General features: G+C 36.3%; 1 protein-coding gene across 1 annotated transcript in view; it reads right to left on the bottom strand.

Annotated features, from left to right (window-relative positions):
- LOC122570146 (calexcitin-2) overlaps positions 1–22407 on the bottom strand; it is a 44173-nt gene extending 21766 nt beyond the window's left edge. The window contains exon 1 of the mRNA XM_043732087.1: positions 22140–22407. The gene's annotated coding sequence lies outside the window, so the exon portion shown is untranslated. The remainder of the gene's footprint in view (positions 1–22139) is intronic.
- Positions 22408–23356: the final 949 nt, after the last annotated feature.

Here is a 23356-nt window from a genome sequence, read left to right as displayed (position 1 = left end):
AGAGAAGTACACGCTCTTCCATCATTCCCTTATCTTCGGTTTAATTTTGCACTAATCACTTATCTGGACATTGTACTTTCTTATCGATTATTATTCCGAAAGAGAACTACAAGACAACGAACGTTCTAAGTCATTTACCGATGATGGGGCAAGAACATATCCGAGATACAGATGCTATGCACGTGACTGACACAGTTGGTCGATCAGATTTGCACGAAAATCTAGCGCGTGAACATTCTGCCGCGCAGATAATTATGCTAATCGCGATTATGGAGATAAAGCAGTCAGCGCTATTAATCACGATTCGCAGAGCCATGACACAGGCGAATTAGCTAGCGTCACACAGGAAATAAAGGCGAGGAACCGTAAAATTTCTGTGAAATTTCTAAACAGGAACGCTTTGGTTAAGAACCTAGTTAAAAGTTGAGCACAAAAGCCTAGAGTTCCGAATTTCCCGGAATTATAACCATACGTTTGATTTGCATGGAACGTATGTTACATTTAACGTTTCCATCGTTTGAAGATTTAAAATTTAAAAGTGGCAGCAGAAAATTCTACGTGGATCGTTTCAGTTCGCGGTTCGAGTTTGGCAAGTTCTATTCGAAGAAATTTCTACCATTTATCATTCGATACAAAAGTGACGAGTCTTTTCATCTTTCCATCTTTTGCAAAACCATCTGTTCTCTGTTAAAAAGAAAAAATTATCTCGAAAATACTCAACGAACAGCACATACTCTATCCCGCAGCAAAAATGAGACAAGCGAACCTCTACCTACAACCAGAGACAATGACGGGAGACATGTTTTATTGGCAGCATCGAAAGTTCTTTGGCAAAGCGGAAGTGTCATTGTTCGAACGCAACGCTCGAAATTAATTATTGGCGCTGTCACGGGTGTCTTGCTCGGGATGGTATCCTAACGGGAACAAGTTTCTAAGCTTCCGTTGTCCATTGAAATCCCAGAGAGGATTTCTAAGCAATTGAAACTATGCTGTAACGTCTGCCGACCAGGAATGGTCAGAACGTTGGTCTACATTGTGCATTGTTGCACAAACGAACCACGACTCTCGCAACAAACGGCGGTCTCTGCACCTAATGATCGATCGAGGTATATCTCGACGAGGTTCGACCGTTAAATTAGTCGGCAACCTTCAAAGAGTAACTGCCTTGTCCTTTGTACCTTCATTGACCCAGGCCATGTCTCCGATACAACACGGGGACACTGTGGCGTTTCTCCAACCTCTAAGGCGTCCACCGCTACTTTGTTCGCACGTTCCAGAATAAAAACAACGATGCCGAGGTTCTTATAATTCGTCTGTCATTTTATGAAATAATTATCGACTGGTTGGAGGCTGCCAAATATCGTTTTTTTTTTTTTTTTTTTTTTTTTTTCGGAATAAAAAGAATACTTGCAGTCGATATGGACTGGTATATTTTTCTTTTTCACCATCCTATCACGTTCGTTAATTTTAGTAGTCTTGGAGTCGCCTGGATCATATACGTCAAGGGAACGTCGTTTAAAAGGAAGTTTATACGAGGAAAGAATAAAGACTACCGAAATCTTTAACACAAGCGTCTCATAAATCGATCGCTGTTTGTTTTTGAGAAGCAAACATTACTAGCTTTCTTTCTTATTTCCAAGCTTTAATGCCGTGCTAAAACTCGTTTAAACGCGGTCGTTATGTATACGTCGAGATCTCTTCTTGTCAGATGCAAAGCGTACAATTTCCCCACGACCTCCGAACAATTCGCTCACGGGACAAAAAGGATGAATCTCTGCCGGTATTCTAACTCCTCGCTTCCGCGGCTCGCTTCTGTAATTACAGAGGCCTTTAGATGTTCTTGCAGTTAGTCTGTCCAGTGTGAAAAAGGCTATCATTTTGTCAGGGGCCCGTGTTAGAAATTATCGTAATTTCTTAAACGTTGTTCAATTTCACGTATAACAAGAAATTGAAGTGTACGAAAACGCTATCGTAAGAATGGTTTTACCCCCTCAAAAACATGCCGTTTTATTCCAATAAAATTATAAAGCGTCCCGATGGGATCTTCTTCTCAAATAATTTACAATAATAAGAATATACAGATGATCTGATTATAGTTGGAAATGTTTAATTAAGTATTTCTCTGGTTTGGGAAAACGCGACAGAGCCAGGCGCAGAAGGACGAAGAAATTGAAAATTGTTTGTAAAGAGTATCTTGGAAGTTGAAAGAGTCATACTGAAATGTGACTAAGTGCGATTGATAAAGAAAAGTTGAAAAGACGGAGCACAAAGGATATCTTAATTAAAACGGGGAAAAATTGGAATGGTTTTTTGTTTTGTAGAGATAAAGCGAAGATTAAGATTGATTATGCTAAAATGGTAAGTTCTCGAACAAATCTGTTAGTTTCCACGAACCATTAACTCTCCGGAGTTCTCTTCGAGGAGAAAATTACGATGCAATGTTTTGATTGCGTACAGCGATCAGTGGACAGAGTGGATGATTTGCAGACATAAATTTTTTACTTAAAGTCACTTCTTTTTATAAAAATAACAGTTCGTTTACCCTTAATGTTCTAAAATACGTACACGTCTACCGATGGAACTTGAAGTTTAAAAAATGTTCGTTCGAATCATAACTTCCCCTAATCAGTTATCAGATTTGTCTACTATTTTTTTTTTAACTTTTCCACCCTTTGTGGGTGAATCACTAACATCATTCTATATTCAGGACTGAAAGCATTTTTAGTCAGAACGGTTTAAATCTGTTTTACCTTGTAAATTTCCCAGCCAGAAAAGTGTGTCAAAAGTTCGTAGCAAAATAATTTGTCGATAATCACATAGGAAAGCTAAACTTGAAGATCGATTTAAAACTTCTGCGTAGAACTTTCATCCCTACCGGTCTATTACGCAAAATAAAGATGCGTACGTTTGTCGTGCAGCTTCGATATGAAATATTCATCGTAATAAACAAATTAAAATGAAAGAACGATCGGTCACTCGAGTTCGTGTCATAGGTTCTTTTATTTTTCTATTTCACTGCAGCTCGCAGTTCGCAACGTTCGTCGATTTGATTGACTGCTTTTATTTGACCGATATTTTTTTATACGCTCAGAACGACAGAGAAAATGTTGGTCAGTTCTACAACATCGCTTAAAAATAGACAACAGTGTGACTTCGAATACAACTGTCGCAAACTACTGATTTTTATTCTCGTTTTTTAGATATGCCAATGACAATATGCATAAAACTGAATCTCCTCCTGTTGTACAAATTCCCCGACGAACATTCCGTTCATGAACAATAATCTAACAGATTGTACATACGTACATGTAAATTGTACCCGTTTGATTGTACAACAACTTTCCATTTCATGGACAAAGATTTCAATTGAGAGATGGAGCGCAACCATCAATTGAATAATTAAGAATACCACTTGTATACCTTTTTACGTTGCATTCATTCTGCAACCTACGTTTTCCTCTTTATTGTGGAGCTAGAGTGCAATAAAGATGCACGAAGCACGTTGCGCCATCTCTCGATTGCTTTTAATCTAATATTAGACAGGCTTAAGAGCTTATTATCAATTCAATGTTCGTGATCGTTTGACATAGGAGTTACATAGATTGCATTACAATTGTGCAGCATCTAACGAAGTTAATGTTATACTGTAGCCTCTGTTATAACAATCAATTGTGCCTTGGCTCTGTTATTGAACGATGCTTTCAGAAACGCGACCAGAATCTTATTTTCCACGTCGCTTTTGTTATTTTTAAAGGAGAGCGACGCCATGTTTGATGCTCGTTGAGACGAGTATCCGTCTTTTTACGATGTAGAATGACCGACGTAAAAAGAAATTGTAAAAGAAGTTAATTTTTAAGGATGAACAGAATACAAAGTTCAGCGTTGCGCAAAACGGAGATTACAAAGCAATCTTTGAAAAAAATGTTCAGTAAAGATCAGTCAAATTTAATTATATATTTAAATGAACCGCCGTTTACCTCTTCGAATTGGATTTTAACATTTTAAGAAAAATGACGTGTTAACGGACGATCGTGATCTCTATTTACAATTTTACGAAAATTGAGAACTTTAACTTCGCTTCTACAACTTCGTGAAAATTTCGTCAAATTGACTAGAGGATCGAATTTTGTCGAAAGCAAAAATGTCATATATTGAAGGAATTTAAAGTACTCGCGGAATTCACGGCCTCTAATTCCACTCTGGTCATTACTTTGTCATGATATTCCATCTTCGAATATCTATATTCAAAGGTCCCAAGATTTTCATACAAATTCTGTGCTGAATTCGTCTATTATCCTTTCAAAAGGTAGATGCTGCAATACCGCAAATACTTTTACCGCCTTAAAGTAATTAATTTAATTATTTATAATATTCGACATTTTAACGAGACGTCTTCTACGTTATTAAGGCGATACGTGTTTTATAATATCCATAGTATTTCAATGAAAGCTCTGGCGGTTACATTTTTATTCAAAAAATTTATACGAGCAAATACCATAAACGATGAAAGGAATGTGTATAGAAAGATTGGTTTCCATATAACCTGGATTCGCAACCTGAGAGTCACGATCCTCAAAGGGGTCGCAGAGCTTTTTCCAGGGGGTCGTCACATGTATTTTTAGTCGTAATTATTTTTATAAAAAATTTTATCCTTAAGATTTTCAATATGAAAAATTATTATATTCTACTGCCGGTTATAACAGTGGATTTTCAAGAATATAAAATAATGGCACGAGCGTGGAAAAAAATATCAGACTTATAAAAATTGACATGTCGATAAAATTAAAATGTCTCTTTCGAAATTCTAGCCTGAAGCATTTGTGACGCACTGGTTTCGAATTTTGCATAGAGGCGAAATTATTTCACGCATAACTGCATTTCGTATATGAATCCCAAAAACCATGAAAATAGTACAGGATATTACCTTTCAATTCAAATGCAATGTGAATGTAGAGTAAATGTAATGTAAAGTAGAACGTGTGTGACAAAGTTTAATATATTTAATACATTCTTAAATCAATGATATATAATTGCATTTCCCCATGGTAAGCTTCATATTTTTCCAAGAATTCTCAGTGTGTGCTTCAAACCATGCTGATTTCTCTACACGATTTTAATAAACTGGAACATGCGTGTAATAAACGTACTTTTATACTTTTACGTTATATAACGAAAAATAAACAAAATTGATTTCTCTCATAATTCCATTTAAAAGAAAAACACGGGCTGCGATATAGTTGGGTTTCGTGCTCGATGAAAAATAGATTATATTAAAGAAAAGTAATTTTTTCGCAATATTTTATCTTCCTCGGAATAATTTTGTTTTGCTTAATAATTCACAAATGGAATTGACAGATATAACGCAGAAAATTTGTGTTACACGAGAAGATCGTATTTATTCCGTCATTTTATGGAAATTCTGAAACCTCTAATTATCAAAAAACGCGATTTATTTTCCTTTAATCCAAAGTACTTTATTTCGCTTTTGTTTTTGTTGGCAAACAAGTAAAATCGTCAAAAGCAAGTCAAATATTTAGAATTAAACGTTTCATATTCAAATCAGTAGAGAGCAGACGCTGTTAGATTGCGACCAAGCGATAGCAAGTTGATGAAAATTTGTTTATGCTTGTTTACCCGAATTCATTGGCTTCTGCGTTCCATAGCCTAGTTTTTCTCGCTAAACTTTCATAACGAATAATAAAAGGATAAAACGACACGTAAAATAACTATAAAATGTACGTCCAAAATATATGACGTAATACGTTGGGAGAACTCAACAGATGAAAATGGCTTTTGCAAACACGCCTCCTAAAATGCTTCACAAAAATTTTATAGATACTCCTACAACACTTTCTTTACGTTCGTAAAACGTAGACATGATTTATGTAGGATGATGCTTGGTCACATTTTCCTGGCATTAGGTATTGAGAACGCTTAACATCATCAAAAGTAATGTACTACAAACTCTTATATGTAGCTGTATAAAATATTAACTATTCATACTTTTTTATACGATTTAAGAATCTTTTCAAATTTATCTTCGTGTTGTATTCTATTAAAATCAGAATGATTTAAACTACTCGCCATTTACATGATACAACATAGGTATGGGAGACGAAAGTGCTGAAAGCAACGCGGAAACCTGTTGATACAACTGTTATCTCGGTTAAACTTCTAAAACGCTATTGAAACTTCCACTTTGAACGATAAAAAAAAAAACAGCAAGGGTAATTACGTTTAATGGTTGAATGCGATTCGGCTACAATTATTGTTTTCCACCTTAGGGCTTGAACAGTTTCATTAAACCATGACTTCGTTTAAAGCGGAATGGCATGATTTTATCCTGATTTAGTCGCTCCCCTTATACTTGTTTAACAGTCTACGATGCATATTTAAATTTTTAACACCGTTTTGGGAAAATACTTTTTTTCAGAAATCGTTCGTTTGTTGTTTCGTGTTACGAAAGAAATTATTCTCTTATCGTGAAGCAGATATTACAAGAAATTCTCACATTTTCCAAAGAATCGAGAACTAATCCGAGTAATCCAATAAAACGTCCGCCGTTGAAATATCGTATGTACGCGATACGATAATTGCCGGAATAATTAGACATAATTGTTTTAAAACCAGACAGTCCGGACAACACCGTGGAGAAATTAATCAGCTTGTACATACGTCGTTAATTAGCGAAATTAAGCGTATCCGGCATATCGAGGACCGTGGCTATGTTAAACCTCGATATTGTGCTGTATTTTAAATAGGTCCAAGAATTTTGATGGCCGCCCGTGCATTTATTACACGTTGGCTCGCTTTATCGATCGTGGTGTTTAATTATTTTTAACTACGATGTGCGCCAAGTCATTAATGCAGTATAAACTTTTCACCGTCGCTGGCTATCTGAAACCGTGAAGTGTGAAACATCGATACCGTTCAGATCTCTCTTTCTCCCTCTTAACAACGTGAACCGTTGTTGTTGCGTTAAAAGAGATAATAAAATTGCGAAATCGGAAAATGTTCATCCCTTGTTCCATTTATTTCACGCACTTTATCTTGATAAAATAAGTCTACCTTTGTGGCATATATACTGCGATATTTTATCGATGATCTATCTAAATGCTATGAGCAAAGTGTTGCTTAATGCCCATAAAGTGCCGCTTAAAAGGTGTCGTTATGGTAAAAGTGTACATAATACACAGAAAGGAATTTTCAATTTTTATGGTAAAAGCTTATGAAACCAGGGTACCCGCGAAAAGCCATTGTGAATTTCACATCTACCGGTCATTATTCATTTGTACCAAAATGGACTGTATCGAGTAGGTTCTACCATCTTCGTAAATTTCATTTGTATTCTATTATAATCTAGCCAACTCCTTCAAAAATGCTGTTCAAAAAATGCCAATTATTTTAATTTTGGATAATTAGATTACCAAATATATCGATTAAAAGAATTCCTTCTTCCATTTCTTTTCCCTTCCCTTTATGTGGACTTTTCCTTTGCTAGCGTTAAATAACATTTAATGACAATTAATTAAGTATTTATCCGAAGTAATACTTTTATTTTACTAAATCTCAAATACATATACGCATAATGCTCGATATGATTAAGCAGAATTCAATGTGATTAATAATTAACGACTACGATTATAAAATAATTTGTGCAATGAATGATGCTTGTGATCATTGGATAATTAATAGCCATGATTACGAGATAATAGAATTCATTCAAACAGATACAGCTATCGAACACAATTGATTCGATAACTACAAAATGCCAACCGTGAAATCATACAAATCACAGGGAAGCTGAGTGAACTAACAATGCCAAAATTCGAATTCCCTAGACGCTCCTTAGAGCTGGAGATTTGCGGAGTTTGATTAGTTCAGATCAAATAACATCATCGGCTATTATCTTGTCCCTGTCATTTGCTACAATATTACTTGTATCAAGAATATTGTATCGAATCCTCGAAAAAGTACCTCGACAAGCGTAATCACAGAACGATTCATAACCGCCTCTAAAGGTAAAAATCCTACAAACACATATCGCGACGCAATTAACGTCGTTTCATCAGCCAGATCCTCAAATTGTCATTTCACTGGCAAACGTATTTGGCGAAGTCGCTGCGTTCTAATTCCGTTTCGAAACGTGCTAAACAGGAAGCAAGCCTTCATTAGTTACAGCAATTAATGGAATTGACTGGACACGAACTCTGAGAAACAGGTTATTTGTGTCACTGCACGTAGCATTAGAGAAAATGATAAACCGGACAGGTTTCGATAACATGGAAATTATTAATGAAATTCCGTTTGGATTATTTCGGTCAAACATTTGTAATTCCATGTCGGGACCATGTCGGATGAAGCATGATTACAGTTGAAGTTTCGCTTTTCTCTGTCAATCGATAATAATCGCCAAAGAAACGTTGAGTTTAAAGATAATAAATAACGTTCTGACGAAGTACATGATAGCACGACGCATAAGGTATGACAATAAGCAATGATAACGTTATCTCGTATAATGCAACGTTACATATAGTAAGCGCAGCACAAACTGTTAGCGTTAGAAGCTGATCCTGCTACATTTAGTAGAAAAATTGTTGCCAAATGTATGAAACAAATCGATCTCTCTATGTAAAGGAGAAACTCAATTTTCACGAAAAGAAATTGTTTTATATAAGGAGGAACATAAAAGTTTAATAATGTAACTACCATACAGAAATAACGTCACAGGGAGATTCTGTTGAAGTTGAAATCGTTCTTTCTCCGCTGACAGAAGCTTATTTTCTCTGTGGGAAAGCTGACGATCAATCATTGTTTTTCAATACCTAAATTACATTCACCACAAGTGACTGATGGTATTTATCTAGTATGGTGGCTTATATGCATCCCCTAGATAAAGGGGTATAATGGAACACGTGTTGCGCTCGCTGCTTCTATCTTATCGAGCTGAATAAAGTACAAGCAAACTGTTAACGTATTTTAAAGAACCAGATGAATTGCCTGCCGTGTGATCTTCAGGATACATATGTCACGAATAAATGAACGATGATATAGTCGTATATAAAAAATATTACTTCAAATAAAGACGTACCTGGTTTGAAGAACGTGCTTCTGCAGCTTAGTAACGGCGAATAAAATAAATTAAAAGTAAAGGGAAGCGTTTCTTTTTCAGTATGATGCAAGTTGAAGAAAATAATTTCTAAGGTTGTTGATGCCGGGTAATGGAAAATCGTCGGAAGTTTTCAACTTAAAGTTCATAGATTTCGATATTGAGGAGATTTAGGAAAGTTTGTAGAGCAAAGTGAAAGTGATAAAGCGCAGGTTAGCAACCCGGCAAGGAGTTACTTCGAGGTCATCGATACTTTAGAAAATCACTCGGCAACTTTTTCTTTTTTTAACTGAAAAAAAATTTGCACCGGGTACATTCAACGTAGGATCTTAAGATTAAAGACGATCTTGCGAATCATCGATAATTAAATTGTGAAAGAATTTTATCCGTGAAATATATTTTGATCGACACTGAACCTTTCTACTGAAAACTTTCGGAATTTTATGAATTCTAGTTTGCGTAGGAAATTTTACATTATCGCGTAACAATAGCGCATTGTTGTTTTATTTGCTGGCTAAAGTTACGATGAAATTTGTAATCTTATTCCGAGTCAATTTATTTGCCAAATTTAATATATTATAAACGATATATCTATAGATATATATATATGTATAGGTGAATACATTCATCTCGTCATTTTCATCATAATAAACGTGAAACCTTATGAATTTCTCTATTATACGTCATTTCCCAGTGAAATCAGTTCTATAACTCACACTACCATACATATTGAGTTATGTGCATAATTAATACAAATCTATATAATAGCCCTTCTATTTTAAAAAATGCATATAATAATTTAGTTTCGAAATTGAAACGAGAATACACGCACATAGGTACAGCAATAGTAACGTGTTACTGTGGTTCATTTAGGTATATAATTATTAATTATTGCAGATAATTGAATGTAATTGATGACAATTGACTGAGTAAATGCGAGTTGCAGTTTTGATCTAACTGGGAGGAGACATGTATATTGAAAGATGAAAACCGGATCGATTGAATATCCATTAGAGAATCCGAAAAAAGAGAAAGGGAAAAAATGAGACTGTAATTTGATTGAAATACAATTTCTTTGTTTGCAGGTTTCTATCCTCCTTTTTTTTTTAATTTAATAAAGAAACTAAAGAATATTTTTATAAAATTATATCGCATATTTTAATAAAATTGTCGTTTCATGTTATTCACGCGTTTTATGATTCGGTGCGTTTATAGGTCAATTTGAAATATTCTGCATCATAATATGGAAAGAAGTATGAATTATAAAGATAGCTAAAATCAACTGTGACCTCTTCGTTATTTTAGGCTGCAAGAAATGAGATTTTCGCTTTTTTAAATGAAGCTTTGTTTTACGAACTACGAAAAGCGTCGTCGTGAATCTACAACGAATAAACTTTCTGAATCGGTAAATCCTCTGAAACGTGCATACGTAAATATTGGATCTCCTACAAAATTAGAATATTAGCAGACTAATATTATAGGCATCGAATTTTATCCCACCGATGTTCAATTACGAAGGAGCTTATTAACCAAATTAAATCGCATAAATATTACTATCGTCGTTTACTAAACAATGGCCAATTTTCACCACCGATATCGTCGTCAGATGTACTAAATGCACAAACACATTGAAATGCCAAAGAAGAATGCGCTACGAAACGGCAAGCGCATCGCCGCGTAATCCCGATACAATTAACTTCGTTCAACTTTGTAGCAACCGAGTTCGAGACAAGTAGCAATCGCACGAAACAGCTGCAAGCAGCAATATTCGCACGAGAACGGTGGTCCTCCTTAAGGGCGTCGTCTGACAATGAGAGGAGAAAAACGGGCCATTGAAAAAATTGGCAAAAAAGATAACGCAATTATGCTCTTCGCCTGCAGTTGACTGGAATCCTGAGTCGTCTCTCTAATCACAACTCGACGAGTTTCGCTGTTTAGAAACGGCTACGCTTTAACGACCAGCCAGGGTCCCATTCAGTGAGCACTCTATTCCCTCTGGCCATTTATATTCAGTCAAAGGTTTCCGTATATACCTGGACCTACGATGAAATTTCAATACGGCGCGAATTGCAAACCAGGGTGGATACTAAATTAAAGTAAATTAACAGACGAGATGACTATGGAATGAAAATTAGTTTGATAGATAAGCCTTAATCGCAATTAGTTTAGCACGATATTAGCTGTGACGCGTTTACACGATTCACTATGTATAAACATGATTCATGATTTTATAAATACAGAGTGATAAACGACCAAAATGGAACCGTACAAATTCTCTCACTTTACTTCTTTTACAACTTCCGCGGTTTATTCGATATCGCTCCCCTTCCAGTTAACGCGTTCACAAACATAGCTGTTATAGTTTCGCGGAAATAGAATTGAAAAGGGCGACATATTATTGCTCATATTACCCAATATTAATAGCATCGGCTATCGTCACGCGTGTAAAGAACGAGTTTCGACAAAGATTTCTCAAGTAGCTTGCATCTGTTAGAAAACTTGGAGAGCAAACCGCCGGTAATTTATGGCGGATACAAACGGTTCGATCTCTTGCCGGCTTCGTAATATATCACGTAGAACGCAAAGGATGCTACCACTCGGTGTCAGGTGTAGCAGATTTCACCACTGTTGCAAAATGTTGGTTATAGCGTTTGTTGTTTGTCGTCCGATGCACGTCTAAAGTTTTTATAATGGTTTCTCCTCTCTCTGGCGATTTTCACGCTTCTTAAACTTTTGTTGACACTTTTTAAAATCCAAACATTTTTAGTGGACGCATTATCATTTATCTAGATTCGTATATCTTCTGCCTATGACACGTACGCATTTTTCGACACGATCCTATCGTCCAGGTAAAACCTCTTATTATCAATCGATCCTCGTAACGTTAAATTGTGGCAAAAGAATGTGACTAGAGGATACAGATAAAAATGTCGGGCATTTTTTAAAGCGAAGAACACTCCGCCAAAGGAATCTCTATTTAAAAAATTACCCGGTCTAGATTTAAAGAGCGAACTTTCACAACTTTCGCGGCAAGATTTATGAAACTTCGAGACTTCTTCCAAAATGCTTTGGTACGTGGAGACGCTCGGTTACGAAATTGCTCATGCGTTAGAATTTAGCTAGCTAGCTAGTTCCGTGGTGAGATAATATTCGAAATCACTTTTGAACCGTCCCTGCAGCCAAGATTCTTTCTCGTTTATAACTTCTTGGATTATAATTTATTTCCATTTATTAATACGCGTCAAATAAGCATGAATTTTCGGTTTCTTCTGTCGCTGGCGACAACCGATTTTTCCAACATTCTTAGATTATTTCTGGACGAATAATTATATTTAAAGTATGCGATCCATTTTTATAATTTCAAGGAAACTTGCTTTTGCGGAGTAAACGTAGTAAGTTAATTCGTTCTTAATGAAATTTCTATCCAAATTGCGATTAAATTAACAACTAGAAGTTCGATATAAGCGGTAGGATGGAAATTATGGCGGAATATTCGAAGTATCAGATCGATGATAATTAGAGACATCGTATGTTACAGATATCGATCTACGCTAATGAAATATTTTCTAATTTATGAATGAAATATCGTACACTAAGGAAGTTTCGTAAGGAAGTTTCTTACCGATACATCGAAATCATTAAAAATTTTCATGAGCTTAAATTTCATCTGGAGTTACGTGATAGAATCTAAATCGAAGCTAACATTTTCTCGTTAATTGAGAAAAGAAATAATCACGTTATATCGGCCAGGGTTTATTTACACTAAGTCCTTCATTGTAATCCAACATTTATGGCGATCAAGCCATCCGTCTTACCGAGATATATCCTCGAGGGCTGATCTGGCCTTCCTGCGGATAAATCATCCCGGAGGCATCGGGACAGATGTCTCGTCACGTCGTGTCGACCTACCCACCGCAACCCCACACGAGGAAGAAAAGCAATAGGTTACACTACCGGAGAATCGGGTTTAGTGTATCAGAAGTTAATGCGCAATAACAATGATATGATTATCAGGATAGCCTAATAAAAACGTGGAATAGAATTTCTTTCAGCCTTTTATGGTCTAAGATATTTATCTTTTTCTTTCTTTTTTTGTTCACAATTCGGTGAGAATTGACTTTGGAATTATGGCAAATAAGCGGCGCGATAATTTATGTAATCTGATGATTAACGTGACAAAATGTACGAAGGAGGCGAAGATACAGAAGATGGCAAAAAGAGAACATTCGAGCAGTTAAGTAAATAAAAGTTGAAGCGAAATAAAAGCGTGTTGAAGCCTTTAAACGTGTTAAACGCAACAATCTACCTACCACGACACCCAATTTAATATCCAGCTTCTCGAGTCGGATTCGGCTCGACGCAGTCACGACTCGAACGAACTTCTCCTCGATATTTTCCCGTTAACCTTGCCCATTCTGGTCGGTCCAATAGTCAATTAACAAAATGTTCAGCCGAATCTCGCGGGCCTCGCCTCTCAAATGAACCCTTAATTGTATATTTGTACGTGCAATCAGTGTGTAGTTCAACTGATCGTAGCGGCTAAACGACACCGTGCCAGGCTGTAATCGCCGTTTCGGCAAATTGAAGGAAACTTTAGCCATCCTGGTTATAGCCACCTTCGCAGGTGGGCTCGAATTTCCATTCGAAAGAGGCGAAAAAAAATTGGTCTTGACTTTCATGGCGTGTACTACCGTGGAATTGATCTCGTTGTAAATTCGTAAAACGGATAACATTATATGAAGAGAACAGGGTGTATCATCAAAGTCAGTTTTATTACGAAAATGAAATATTAATACTTTAATCTACCGATAAAGAAACAAGATTCGGTGAATTTAACGGTATCGTCAATGATATCAAGTTCATTGGGAACAAAAGAATTATTTTACATTATTATAATCCATTTTAGTTAAATTTTATTTAGATCCAGCCTTGTTATCGATACTGTAACGTAAACATACACCAATCAGAAATAGTAGAGGCAGGTAGAATGAGGTCATTCCTTGTTTCGTTGCAGTGAAGGATGACCTGATACGACATAGATATTTCTGCTCTGCAACCCTTTGTGATCCGATAGTTCTGTAATTGCAGTTGTCATCGATAAAATCCACTATACGCCGCAAACTTATTATCCCTGATTTTCAAATGATTAAAATTCTAATATTAATTATTAATATCAAATTTCTAATTGCCTTGTCGCGTATGCAAATGTTAAAGTCGAACTATACGTTTAATTTAAAACGAGACCAATTCGATCCTTAAATTAACGTAAATCCTGTATGTTCTTTTGATATGATATACGTTCGCATAACAGTTATGCACATACGTGTGTTAATAAAGGGATGGAAGAGATAACGGTAATGTCCTCTTCTTAATTTGGATTTCTAGAGAATAGTTGTTACTCGGACCAAGGTACACAGAGCTCCAAATATTTTATGCTTACCATCGGTATTCCGCTTTCCAACATTACTCTTACATTATTTATTCGCGATCTTCACGGAAGAACCGAAAACCTGTTCAAGCTGGGAACATGCTTTATCACTTTAAATACTTCGTCGATGTTGATATATGGCATAAAACCAATCTCTTCCGAAAGGGTTAACAATTTCACTATCGTTCCAGACTAACGCTTAATTTTTGAAATTCAGGCGCAAAAGCTCGATCAAATTGCGTTGCTCACTCGAGAGTACATTTCGCACAATTCGTTGCATAAACCTCCTTCGGCCATCGTAACACTTTGCAATTCACACAGCTACATTCGATCCAGTCGAAAACCAGAATGAAATTCATACGTAGTTATGAACGAGACAACTGTTTAGTCTTCTACGTAGAACGCGTGAAAACTTGGACGCGTATAGTTAGCGAATCGTGTCAATTTTGAACGAGCAACGTTATATCGGCTTATGCTGATCCTCGGTAGTTGTAGAGAACGTCTGAACATTAGCATGACACGTCGCCTCTCTCTTTCGCTTCTCTCACTTAAATTCTATGGATTCTATCGTCCCGAGTTAATTGAACGACACTGTGTGTATCGTTTAACTAAACCAGACACAACGGAACAATTGTTAGAACGTATACAAGAAATGATCGCTTGAAATTTTCCGCAGTCTCGTCGGGAAAACTCAACGGATACAAGCTTCATAATTAAAACGGAGGAATAACTGCATCTTACTTTAACAATATATTTATTATTTGAATTTGATGATTTATTAAATTTAGATTTATTCAATTGTATCGTATTAAATTATAATCGTTGTATAATATCGAATAATTACGGCGAGATAATTAAGCAAGTTGACGTTCGTAAAATATTGTAGATATCTCGAAGTTTTAATAAAAATAACAAAAATAAAAGAAATAAGAATTTTAATGAAATTTTAGAATGAAGAAATTTACAAAAGCCTCGGATCTCATCTTGTCTGAATCCTCAAAGTACTGCGGATTCGAAACATCATGGCAAAGAAAATACGTCTGGAAGGTACTTTGGCATATCGTCGAACATACAAATCGCTGGTCGTATAGAAACCGCGCCATTTAAAAGTTATCCGATTATGTACTCAAAGTCTTACTTTTAGTAAGTATTTAACAATGATCATCGGCAAGTAGGAATAATCGTCATAAAACGGAAGAAGTTGCTCACTAAGAGAAGAACTTTTGCATTCTCGTCGCACAGTCATGTCATTAATAGGATTTTTAAAATAAGAAGACGGAGAACAGAGGAGGCATTTTTAAAAAACCCGTAGCAAATATAGGGTTTCGTTCTCAATCTTTCTGCAATTGTTAGCTGGAGAAAAGATAAAAACCTATTAAGTATTATATTAATCTTTCCTCACAAAGAGATGACTAATATTAAAATTATAAATCCACCTGAAAACGAAAGACATAAATTATGAGTTTACCTTCTTCTTTCTGACAAATATATTTTTTATATTTTCATTCAATATTGTGATTGAATTCCAGACTGTTCTGGAATATGATACACTCGGGTATCGATATTCTCGTTTCCCCGCGTTATGTTTTCCGAGTCATCGATAAAACAGCAGTATCCGAAGTTTAATTTTTCAAAATTATTTCCATTTAACAGCATTCAGCAATTACGCTCAGAATACCTATTACAAGAATAATATTTTAATAAAAATTTATTCCAAACGTTTTTTTATTTCAATATCTACAAGCAACAATTTACTAATACATTTTGCAATTATTTTCACAATTAATCGTCGGAAAGATTGATTTTCTTTTAGAGAAACAATTCGAATATTAAATGAGTAAAGTAAACGAAATTGTGGAAAGAGAGTAAATATTTCACCTACTCGATATGTCTGTTACAAAAGAGATTTAGCATAGCGACGCATAGTATAATACGAAAGTAATTAACGTAACACTTTTAACACAATTGAAGCGACAGCGTTACATGCAGCTACTACAGAATACCACGGTCCCTTTCGATTTTCGAGCATGTTTGCGTAAAACGATTGCTTCGTTTCACTGGATCATTATTTCCGCGACCAATTCGAATTTATGCACAGGGAATGAGCTGTACCTGTGGCGATCGTAAAATTCACGGGAATTCGAATATCATTACCAGATAATATTAGTCACGTTTATCTACAGAGTTAACTGCAGTATGTAATGGACAAAAGAAAATTTAGAATATTAATGACCTATTTAACACTTTGGTAATAGTCGTCTGTTCTGCAATATATCGCTCTTGTCAGATGTAATAGCATTTTATAAAATTACATCGGTTTCCGTACGTGTACATTTATTGCGTTATGTTTATGGAATCATTTTTCACTTTATTTTATTACTCATTCGCATCATCTTTTCCAGAGACACCGAGTAAAATATATATTATGTGTATAATCCAGAGAATACAATGTACCGTGTCTTCTACTATAAGAGAAAAAACGTGTTTAAATAATGGTCTAACAAATTTAGATAACAATGTTCAGGTAATAGAGTATTCTATCCATAATGAAGTATTACGTCGTGGGAAAAAGTGTCCAGCTTGTAATATACAAAGACACGCTTCGTTCTAGATACTCTTATACATGTTACACACGTTAGAAAGTAGTCTACTAATTAACGAAACAATATTGTATAATCGTCGTTCCTCTAACAATACGTACGAATGAATAAACGAACAGATCGTTTGTGTATTACGCTTTATTTAATAAGAATTGAAAAACGATTCATTAAATTGAAAAATATGTATGATCTGTAATGTGGACATTGAGAGATATTGATGAAACTCGAAGATTTGGAATCCAAAGTGTATTTAGGTTGCAAATTTACTTTACAGATATAGAATCAACAACTCAGGTTGATATTACTCGTGGTCGAAGATTAAAATATAAAAGATATTGAAATAATAATTGAAAAATTATTGATATTTTTATATTGTTAGCTGTTTAGCGTAGACGTGAGTTTTCGTTTTGTCACGTCAAGAAGAAATATACATCGAGCTCGTATTCCACATCCAGGAAGGTGTAACTCGAATTAAATCGAAATAGTATATTGGAAAAAACTTCAAACAACTTGCTACAAAATTTCCTTCTCTACGACCTACTTCGCTCGATTCAAATTCTGCTTCCGCTGGAAGAAGAGATGGATGATAATAGAAATTCTGATCTTTTAAGACCCACCACGGTATGTCTTCTTCAATTCAAAAGGGATGAACCACGCAACGAATATCAAGAAATTTCCGTGATCAAAAACAAGAACTTAACACCAATTCCGCTTTCATTTTTTAGAACGAACCGCAACATCGACGTTGCACTAAACGGATTCGAAACGAGCGGCAAGGCAACTACATGCCACGGAAATATCGCAATTTGCTGTTGTTAAACGTTGAAAGGTTACAAAAAATCTCGTGAGATCGCTCGAAAAATCCTCGAAATTCGCACGTTAACCAAAGGGATACTGCCTTTAATTTCGCCACTCGGATAGATTTTCCATTCGCGGAAAAAATTTCTCGGTTGTATGTCGGGCAGAGTTGATTTACAGCGGCCGAGGTTTCTCCGATGGTCGACTGTTCCACGGACCGGAGTAATTCTGTCGGTTGGTGCCGCGGGGGACTCCGCGTCCGTGCTCACACTTTGCCGCCGAATTTCACTTTTTATTCGCTGCAGCCAGACGCAAATGCATCCGGGGAGTTAAATTATTATTTTGCAACGGAAGTCGGGGAATAAACCCCACTGTACCTGAGCCACGCGCTCAATGAAACTTGGAAAAGCTGCAGAACGATGGAAGGGGTGGAAACAAAGAACGCAGCGCATGACGTCCAACCATCGGCCATTTATACCTTCGCGATATTGTGCATCGTGGCGAGGAGAACGGGGCAGAGCCAGCAGAAAAAAAGCGGGGAGAAAGAATTAAGTAAGATTAAATTGATAAGCTGCATAACAGACAACGTCAAAGTGGCGTTCCCTTATCGAACTTTTATATCTCGGCCAAGATTATCGTCACGGAGATCGACCATGTTACTTTCGTGTTCGCCAAGTGTTCGGCACGATAAATACGCGAGCTAGATGCGATTTCGTTAGTAATTTTACAAAATTTTAACAGAATATTTGCATGATCGCGATAGAAACTGCCGAAATAATATAATTATCCGTTGTTCGAAATATTTGTGTAGATTTGTTTAAAACGACTATAGACACAAAATATAATGACGATTAAATTAATGAAATTTTAGTAGTGGGAATATTTATATTCGCTGTTTGGAGATTGCGATGAATCGGTTTAATTAAATCTGTTATCCGATTGTTAAACGTCATTATCGTTTTATCGAAATTATATTAGAAATTACGTGAATTAATTCTACGTTTATATTGATCACAGTTTTAACGACTTCCGCGAAAAATAAAGTATCAGTTTGTGCGTACATCATGCTTATCGAACTGTCGTGTGTTTTATTGGATAACGGATAACGCGAATTAAAATTACTACGGCCGTATCAAAAAACGTGGAAAAATTGAAAATAACGTATTTACTATATTATCTACGATATATTCTTCTTATCTTTCTAGGCCGCTTCTATAAGAAAGCTCTATAATGTAAGCATAATTATGATCCGCCGGAGATACAGCAGTACGTACACTTTGGCCTAAGAGCAGTTTAGCCTACGAATTTACGATTATTTTTCCTTCTAAATATTCATATTTCACGATGACCCCGTTTCTACAAAGATTTAACCTGCTTTTGTTGAAATCAAAAGAATATTCGAATCAGCTATTTTTCTCATAGACTGCCTATAGTTTTACTAAAATTAACAAGAATACTTCCGCTTCGCCATCTTCGCTCTTTATTAAATGTCACGGGAAAGTGCATCCTTGCGTTACATAAACTTATGCGCTATTTAAAATAACTATATCATCATCCGCATAAACGAGATGTCCAATATTTTGAAAGTTGCGTTACGTAAGCCAGATGCTTCTAAAAAATGAAATTTTAATAATATTATATATTTACCTTCTATATTTAGTACTTTATACTTTATCCAGTTCATGAATTCAGCCTAATCTCCAATTATCTTGAGTGATATGCACAACTTTATTACAACTAAACATGAAATTTTGCTAATAATAAATATGTTAATTCGATGCTGTCCTATTTCTTTTTTTTTTTTTTTCTTTCTTTTTCCGTTGAAGCTACTTTCTCAACTATTACATTGTTACTACCTGACTAGAATTCACTATGACGCTTCAATCTTGTTACTTCAGCACCTTTTTCTTCGGTTAGACGTCGCAGGAAAATGCATCTTTCCATATTATAAATTTCTAACGTCATTAACACAACGCTTCTAATAGAAAATTCTGATAATCTATTTTTAATAAATACCAAGCAAATATCTTTTTGATAACACGAGAAAATTATAGCTTCGATAAAAATTAATAGCGCAACTGTCTCATCACTGAACGTCGTAGAAAATTGTATCTCTTTGATCCACTACTGCGACGTAACTGGATAATACACATCTCATAATAGAATATCACCGTTTGATATTTATTGACAATCATGCTTTAATAAGTGCGATTGCAAAAACGCGTTCCATTGTTCTCTGTTCGTTATTATCCACACGCACGATAGTACCGTATCATCAAACGTAATAGAAACAACATTTATTGAAAAACTGGAAATGGATTCTCGCTGAGATATCGCAAGGAAATAATCCTATGTACTTGAAAAATATTGCCATCGATGGCGATCGATAGCTTGATAAAGTCAATAAGTTTTGAATATCAAACGTTTATATTTTGCGTTTATATTTTATAGAAAATAAACACGTTTATTATTAACAATTTTCCAAAGCGATTCAAACTTTATACATGGACAATAAATCGTTAACTATTAAGTTGCGGTATACGATGTTCAAGACTCTAAATGGCCCATAAGTTATGAAATAAATGTGAAACCCTTTCCAGTTAAATGAAAGTTTCAGCTTAAATTTCAAGATTCAGCTTCTCGTTCGTAAGAATAAAATTTATTCAAGGGGAAGAAAGGAAGATATAAAACACGGTAAAATTAATCGTCTCAGAAACCCTGGACTAACGAACGTTCTCATCTTGACGACTGTAATTCTTCGATTTAAAGAAAGACAGTGAAGCTAATCGACTGTGCAGTCGTTGGAAAACCGATGAAACTAAATCTGATAATCAGAAAATCAACGCTTCGTTTACCACGATAACTTCGAATAGTACGAGACTTTCCCGATGACCGGAAAAGAATCACCGGAAGCGATCGCTGTGCTCATTGCGGCGCAACTCCGGCAAAGACGACCATTAGCTTGAAGTATGCAGAATTTTCAAACGCGTTAACTTGCTCCAATATTTCGCCGCCCTAAGACAACTTTCGAACTGCAGTATTTGCCATAATCGAAGGTTCGAAATGGCAAAGGCGATAAGTGGCTTTGGTGGTTTCAGGTGTTCTAGTAACGTCATACGCGTGGAAGGGTGAAAGGATCGCAAAATTTTTGACAAAATATGGAAGTTACGTGGCTCCCTAGAAGCGTAAAAGCCTTCAGCGACGATAGCGAATTTTCGTGTTTCCAAACAAAGTTTAGAATCGTCTAATTTTATCGTTACGTCGATATCGTCAAATGCCACCGATTCGTTTAATTTCAATAAATTTTTGTATCAAGAAACTACGCTTCTTGAATTTAAAAATCCTTCAATCCTTCCAAAAGACTCTTTCCTTAAAGTAGGTACACCAGGATTTTTAAACGAAACTACCGTCACGTAGCAAACATGATTTCTTGACTTAATAAACTAGCTAATTAACCAATTGCAAGGTTAAATTGTCTGGAATGCGCTTTAACGTTGCAGGGTTCTAACATTTTCTTCGCGATAAAGTAATCTCAAGAGCACTCAACTATGTTCGACGAGTATACTCGCTCGCATCGAAAACGTATACAATTACTTCAAGTAGGGTAAAGAACCATTTAAATATCAAAGTAATAATTCATCGGCGCGTATGTAATATGTAAGAAACAGTAGGATAAGACTTATTAAAAGTTTACCCCGTCTCGATCGAATATAACACAAGAACATATCCGTCCGTTATTCTAAACGCTTTTCAAATATCTTCCTGTCTTTGCTCGCTACTCAACGTCCATTTCTACAGCTATCCTAACGCTATTCTCACCTTTCGTTTCAAAACGAGCTGGTTAATAAATCAAATTAATTCCGCTGCGTTCAACAAAAGATAAAACTAGCTTCCATTCTTTACCAACAAACGTACCACCACGTTAAAACCGTTCGAGAAATCTTTCCCCGACTATAATCCCTCCACTTCCTCGATTTCTTCAACGTCACTCTCTCCTCCGATCGTGCGAAACTAGGATAAACCTATTTTCCCCGTTGTATCACTCGGAACCACAAAATCACTGAGCCGTGTACGATTTCAAATGTCTCGAAATTCGAATCGTCGGACGCGTGAGAACAATCGTCGCAGGTTTGCGCGATTTCCACGCAAAAGCATCGAACGAACGTCCCTTAAAAGCTTTGATAAAAGTATTCTCTGCACCTACCTGGATGAGCCGAGCTGGATCGTCGAAGTGGAAGTCGCGAAGTAAACGCGATGAAACGAAGGAGTCAACACACGAGGGCGACAACGACGACAAGGCGATACTGCGACGATGACAAAGACAACGAGGAGAAGCTGCAACTTGGCCGATTCGCGATCGAGTGGAAGAGAAAAAAAAGACGAATCGAGCGGGCTGATCACCGTGAACAAACAGCGAACGAGCGCACGACGCGATTGACGGACAGATGAAGCACAAAGTGCGCGCAGCGAGCTCCAGCTTCTCCTCTTTATACCCTCGAACTTGCACCTGTGCTTGCGCAGATCGGCCTCTTAAGCTTCGTCCACTCGGTTTCTTCGTCCGTTCGGCACGGGCCACCACGTGCTTTACTAAACGCGCTGTGCATCGATGCCTCGTGGATATTTCAAATCGAATCTTTCACGCTTTTCAACGATTCCGCGATTCTCGCTTCAACATTTACCACCGACCACTGCACGGCGCCCCATCTTTCAGCCTCGCGTTGCTTCTCTCTCTCTCTCTGCTTTCCAGTGCTCTCCATTCTTCCACGAGTAGCTGTTTGACTTTTCTATATATTTGAGCGAACTTTGATGACAAAGGGAGGCTGGAATTAAGCGACTAAGAAAGTAAAGTGATCGGTTTAGAGAAGCAAGGATCGCATGGTAATCGAAAAGTTTTGCTGGATAATGTGTGGAGTTCGGCGCAAGTTTCAACCTATACGTTGATAAATCAATAACAAAGGAAATTAGAGAAAATAATGGAATTTTATCTTTCCACCGATGGTCTCTTCACGACGACGAGGCGAACGGGGTAAAATAAAATGGAAATTTTAAGAAACATATCCGAACGAGTCGAAGTAAATCTTTTTACACGCATAAATTACTACGAGATGTATGAAGTACTATGTTCGGTGCGATCGATATCCGCTTCGATAAATTCTTCGAGTAACGAGATAATATTTGGATAAAATCCAAAAATTAATTAGATAAGTAGGTGGAAGTAATCGTAGCTTGTGTTTGGCAATTTGTGGCTAAGTTTATGAATAATTGGAATTTTTTTTTTTTTTTTTTTGTCTCTACCTTTTCCTTTTTATTTCTTTGCGTTGACCTCGCGGACCAGGATGGGCAATTAGCCAAGGACCCAGTTTTAGGCAACGTGTGCCACGATACGCACATAATTTCCAGTCTGTTGTTTAATAGCGGCTT

The sequence above is a fragment of the Bombus pyrosoma genome, linkage group LG8, assembly GCF_014825855.1.
Source record: "Bombus pyrosoma isolate SC7728 linkage group LG8, ASM1482585v1, whole genome shotgun sequence".
In the NCBI taxonomy this organism is placed as follows: domain Eukaryota; kingdom Metazoa; phylum Arthropoda; class Insecta; order Hymenoptera; family Apidae; genus Bombus; species Bombus pyrosoma.
This window is presented reverse-complemented; position numbering and strand designations above follow the sequence as displayed.